Here is a 6444-nt window from a genome sequence, read left to right as displayed (position 1 = left end):
GGAGTACCCTTTTCCCCCCTTCCCCAAGAAATTTTTTTAATAATTCGGCCCGGTCGTCCATTGCCGCCATGGCCCACCGCGCCCCAGCAAACAACAATCAGCACAGTGGCACAGTAGTCAGAACTGCCAACTGTATGTCAATTCCACTGGCGGGAAAAATTCCCAGTGGGAAATATGGATTGGCAAAATGGGGAATGGGGAAATACTGCAGTAGCAAAACGGTCTTTGGGAATAAAATTTTGGGAATTTAGAATTGGGAAAAATGGGCAACGCCTTCAACCGGTTAAGTGCACAGTTCCACGACACATTTGAAAGAAGAAAAGCTGATATATCACAAAATCATGGTGGGCAGCATCAACATCCCTGCAGTGCAGAGTGGTACAGATCGTTGAAGGATGGTCCACAATGCAAGGATGCTGTTGGACTACGAGATGCTGACGAACAAGACAGGGAAGCATTTCTGAAAGGCTCTCAAAATCGAAGCGAGCGGCGTTTCGCGCTACAAATTGGTAACCGGCGGTTTTAGACTAATTTGACCCCGCTGAACGCGAATCGCCCGGTTAAACCTCTTGATGCGACTTCTCAAATGTCTTGTATGCTCTGCACCATTCTTAACTTACTTTTTTTTTGTTATCACTCTCGAGATTTATCAGTGGTTTGATTTTTTCAGCTCTGAATGAAATTGCAACTTCGGAAACTGAAGAAAACCCCCAGCATGTTGATAATATCATTACTACCTCAGAAACTGAGCAAGCTGCATCACACTCAGGTATGTAAAAATGTTTAAGTAATTTTTTCCTTTGTGTATGTAATAATGTGATTATTTTTTTATATTTTAAGTAACAGTTTTACTTGTTAAAATATCTTTTTTTTTAAACAGGTGTAACTGACAATTCTGTTGTGGTTGAAAAATGGAGAGAGAACTTGGATAGACGACTAGTGGCAAAACCAGACGTGTTTTTGCCTGGAGTCAGGGCTTGGCTTGGCTCGTATGACAAACTCATTAAGTCCAAATCAGAAAATTGAGTAGCGTCTCCTCTCTTTGATATGAGGCAGGGTTTGAGAACAGGGAAATACATAAAGAAACAACATTTCCGTCGTGCCGGACCACATTGAGGAGGAAGCGTGAAGTTGGCTCGCGTCCCGTTCTTCGGAGCCTGCGAAGGATTTTTCCTTTGAATTACAAAGGAAATCGTTCGTATTACAAACAATTTCCTTCGCAGGCTGCGAAGCCGCCGTTTTCTTCGTATTACAAAGAGCTGTTCTTTGTAGGAATTATCTGTGCATGGTGCTGTTCTTTTCTTTCTTCCATTCAAACTGAGTTACTTACAGAACGCAAGCAGCTGCCGTGACAACATGCGTGGTGGACAGCAGGGCACCGCCGCAAAGACGGAGGCTGGTGGAACCGGATATTGCACCTTTGACTTGAACCTAAGAAATCAAATTATATCCAGCTGTCGGACTTGCAATCGTCGTAGGCCAGTCTGGAAATTGGGCGTATTCGGTATGTAAAATGTGGAAAATGATAATTTTTTTAAATCTCCACTTGAAACTATCACGTACAGACCATAACGGTTTTGCCGATTAGGGTACGTATTTTACGGCGCAGAACGTTTTGTTTTGGCCGACCCGTTTATAGATTTATGCTTGGGTACCTTCAAAGAGTGTGACCCATGAGTGTCTCCAAAAGTCTACCGAACATAATCATACCTTCTGGCCCGCCTTCTATTCCAAATCAAGAAGACTGCTGCAGGTGCATCATTGTTCACGTGAGCGGAAGGAGGGTTTCAGCAGGTTTCGGCCAAGGTGGAGCTAAGCACTGCGTACAAGGTATTTTTAATCGGGTAACAGATAATTCACACCTGGTCCTGACGTACCAGCCGCTTCTACATTCTGCCAATGGCAGGATAGGATCTTGAAAAAAAGGGTTGACCGACTGAGAAATTTTATTGCAGTTACACTCTGCTGAAAGGTACGGAAAATTAATTTTCCGTACCTTTTTGCCATGTCGTGTCTGGCCAAGACGTTGGTCTGGCTAATTCGTGTCGGTTTTTGCCTTCGCTGAAAACTATCGGCGTGACTTCGTGCCGCTGCAGGGGCGTGACTTAAGTGCACGGCGAAAAACGGTTCATGACAGAAAAGTCATAGCAAAAGTCGGCGTGAATCAGAATCACCCACACTTGGCGTGAATTTCCGATCCTGCCGGTATTTGGCGTGACTTTTCATAAGACGCATTGCACGCACCATCCACATGGAGCAGTCACGCCACATGACAGCGTGAATTCCTGTGACGCCAATTTTGGCGTGACTTTTTGTCGCGCTTAATTTGGTTGTGTCCGACCATCAATTATCAGTGTTGAATGACAGATAACCGTCAATTTGCCACATCATTTCATAGGTTTACGACGCAATTCGTATCTGCTTCAAGGAATTGTTTCTTATTTTAACGAAGAAAACCTTGTAACTTTACGAAATGTTTCCTCCCAAATATATTGTAGATGGAAATTTTTTCAACAGTGTGCCGTTCTTATTCTTCATTCAGTGACTGTCCGTTGGCTGTCGACCCGAGGATATCACTTATTTTGCAAGGCGACACACAACATTTTACTTACCATAAAATGAGCTGTGACCAGGAGTTCCTGCGCTTCTACAGCATATTCCCTGTCAAAAATTATACTATCACTGGACAATCTAAGACTTACCAAATAGCTATGGACATTTTCGTTTAAAGTTACCGAACGATTTTGAGTCCTTGGCGGAAACGTTCTAATGCGTTACTAAATGTGACAATTCAAACACAACCGGGACCGCGGACGTACTTCATAACGGGCGAGGGGGCCATTTGTGGGGGGAGGAATGGGGGGGGGAGACTAGGGGTAGGTTGGGGAAGAAAAGTACAAAACGCCGTACTTTGCACTGTACAGTGGTTCCAAATGAGGATTCAATATTATGCTCTCGTGAACATGTAATCCAATGCCTTCTAATAAACTGGATCACTGTTCGTTGATTACAGTTCCCCACATTACGCACAACACGCCAAAATGTATGGGATTTCGGAACTCCTCGAGAAGGGTAAGAAAAGTACACCACGGGGTGAAAAGATGCAGTTCGAACCAGGAGACCACCAATCTTGGCTCAATACAGGTTTACCCTAAAGTGGAGAGCTTTCACTTGCCAGTAGTTCAAGTTCGTCAAAATCGGTCAATTGGTTCTGATTCTACAGACTCATACAGAAGGTCCAAGAAGCCTTTTCTCAGAGATAAGTGGGTACACTTTTTTGTACCAGTGTTCGGTTTCCCCTTTTCACGTAAATGCCCAATAACTTGTTATTTCGAGTCTATTTCTTTAACTTGTGTTAACATTTTTTGCTTGTCTCGTCTAATCAAATCTATTTCCGTGACCAATTCAATTTCATCCGCTTTTAGTTTCTTAGAGGGTGTTCTTTCTTCCTCAGCCGACTGTACTTTACTTCCCCATGTCATTTTTACACTTACACTGCTAATCCAAGTGTAGACTAAGTCCACGCTAGGTACGTGGACCACCGTGGTCCACGCTAGGAAACGTGGACTACGAATGGTCCGCTAGGAAGCGTGGACCTCGGATGGTCCACACTTGGAAATGTGATTGGCCTATGAGAAGTTCAACGCTGTGAAGCGTGGACCACAGCTCGGTCCACGTTTCTACGTGGACGGCTTGGTCCACGCTTCCTAGCGTGGACCATTCGTGTCCACGTTTCCTAGCGTGACCATTCGTGGTCCACGTTTCCTAGTGGACCTTCGTGGTCCACGTTTCCTAGCGTGGACCATTCGTGGTCTACGTTCCTAGCGTGGACCACCGTGGTCCACGCTATCTAGCGTGGACTTGGTCACACTTGGATAAGCAGTGTATAAAAAATAGTGTTGAAGCTTAAGAGATCGAACGGCACTATTTTTCAAGATGTACAGCTATAAGGTGGTACCTTACATTGGACTGTCGGCTGATTCTGCAGGAGCTGTACTTCAAAGTAAAACTTTAAAAAAATTTCTGTTAAATTTTTTCCCCAAATTTTTTAATAAATTTTTTAACTGGCCTTTTATTTTTTTCAAGGATGCCTTCTTCCCCCCAAACCCCTTTTTTTTTTTTTGGGGGGGAAAAAAAGGGGGGGGGGGAAAAAATTAAAAAAAATTTTTTTTTTTCCCCCCTTTTTTTCCCCCAAAAGGGGTTTTTTTCCCAAAAAAAAGGGGTTTTTTTTAAAAAAACCCAAAAAAAGGGGGTTTTTCCCCCAAAAAAAAAACCCCCAAAAAAAGGCCCCCCCCCAAAAACCCCCCAAAAAAAGGGGCCCCCCCCCCCGGGGGCCCAATTTTCCCCTTTTTTTTTCCCCCCGGGGGGCCCCTCCCCCCTTTTTAAAAAACCCCAAAAAAAAAGGGGTTTTTAAAAAGGGCCCCCTTTTTTTTTTTTTTTCCCCTTTTTAAAACCCCCAAAATTTTTTTTTTTTTTTGGAACTTTTTTTTTCCCTTTTTCAAAAAAAAAAAAACCCCCCCGGGGGTTTTTTTGGGGGGGTTTTTTCCCCCCAAAGGGTTTTCCCCCCTTTTTCCCTTCCAGGGAAATTTAAAAAAGGGGCCCGAAATTTTTTTTAAGGGGTTTTTTTGGGGGGGGTTGGGGTTTTTTTTCCCCCCCCTTTTAAAACCCTTAAAAAAAAAAGGGGGGGGGCCCCCCCCTTTTTTTCCCCCAGCCCCCTTTTCCCCCCCCGGGGCCTTTTTCCCCCCCCCCAAAAAAATTTTAATTTTTTTTTAAAATTTTTTTAAAAAATTTCCCCCCCCCGGGTTTTTTTTCCCCCCCCTTAAAAAAAGGGGGCCCCTTTTTAAAAAATTTGGGAAAAAAAATTACTTTTTTTTAAAAAGTTTAAAAGTTTTTTAATTTGTTTTTCCCTAAATTTGAAAAAATTAAAAAAGGGAAAAAATTTTTTTCCCCAATTTTTTTTTCCCCCCAAAGGGGATTTTTGGAAAAAAAAAATTTTTACCCCCCCGGGGGGGTTTTTTTTTTTTTAAAAACCCCCCAAACAAAACCCCCCCCAAAAATTTTAAAAAAAAAACCCCCAAAAAAGGGGCCCCAAAAAGGGGAAATGAAGGGTTAAAAAATTTTTAAAAAATTTTTGGCCAAAAAAAAATTTCCGGCCCCCCCCCCCCCCCTTTTTTCCCCCCCGGGGCCCCAAAAAAAAAAAATTTTTTAAAAAACCAAGGAAAAAAGGGGGAAAGGGGAAAAACCCCCCCCCCCTTTTTGGGGGGCCCTTTTTTTTTAAAAAACCCCTTTTTGGGAAAAAGGGGCCAATTTTTTTTTTTTTAAAAAGGGGGGAACCGGAGGGGGGGGCCCCCCCCCAAACCCAAAAAAGGTTTTTTTTTTTTGGGGGGGGGCCCCCCAAATTTTCCCGGGGGGAAAAAAAAAGGGCCCAAAAACCCCAAAACCCTTTTTCCCGGGGGGAAAAAAACCCCCAAGGGGTTAAAATTTTAACCTTTTTTGTGGGGGGGGGGTTTTTCCCCATTTTTTTCCCCCCCCCCCTTTTTGAACCCCGGTTTCCCCCCCCCAAAAATTGGGGGGCCCCCAAAAAACCCCCCCCCTTTAAAAAAAAAGGGGTTTTAAAAAAACCCCCCCTTTTTGGGGTTTTTGGGGGGCCCCCCAAAAGCCCCCACCCCCCCGGGGGGGCCCCCCCCAAAAACCCCCTTTTTTGGGGGGGGGGGGCCCTTCCCCCCCGGGAAAAAAAAAGGGGGCCCAAAAAATTTAAAAAAGGGGGAAAAACAAAAAAAAAAATTTTTCCAAAAAATTTTTTCCCTTTTTTTTTTTAAAAAAAAAAAAAACCCCCAAAAATTTTTTTTTCCCTTTTCCCCAAACCCCCCCCCCCCCCTTTTTTTTTTTTAAAAAAAAAAAAAACCCCCAAAAAAAAAGGGGGGGGGGGGCCCCCCCTTTCCCCCCCCCCCCCCCTTTTTAAATTTTTTTTTTCATGGAATCAGGATCAATTCAGCTGTCCAAAACAGGCTAGAAAATTATTGCGAATACTTTTTTGGGGGGAAAAAAAAAAAGGGGGGGGGCCCGGGGGTTTTTTTTTCCCCGGGGGGGGGGGAAAAAAAGGGAGGGGGGGGGGTTTTAAAAAAAAAAAGGGGGGGGGCCCCCTTTTTAAAAAAAAAAACCCCCCTTTTTTTTTTTTTTTTTCCCCCAAAAAAAATTTTTTTTTGGGGGGCCCCCCCCCCGGGGGGGGGGTTTAAAATGACCAGTATGAGAACTGCAGAAGCCCAAATGGGGACCACCCAGAGAAAAAAAAAGGGGGGGAAAAAGGGGGGAATTTAAAAAACCCCCCGGGGGGGGAAAAAAACCGCAGCAGTCAATATGGTAGTTAAATGAGAAGTGTTCCAGCTATGACAAGAGAAGGGGCTAGGAAAGCTGTGGGTGCTGACCTAGTACTGAAGGTAAATA

Source organism: Thrips palmi, unplaced genomic scaffold (assembly GCF_012932325.1).
Source record: "Thrips palmi isolate BJ-2018 unplaced genomic scaffold, TpBJ-2018v1 HiC_scaffold_3, whole genome shotgun sequence".
NCBI lineage: Eukaryota > Metazoa > Arthropoda > Insecta > Thysanoptera > Thripidae > Thrips > Thrips palmi.
Note: the sequence above shows the minus strand (reverse complement) of the source record.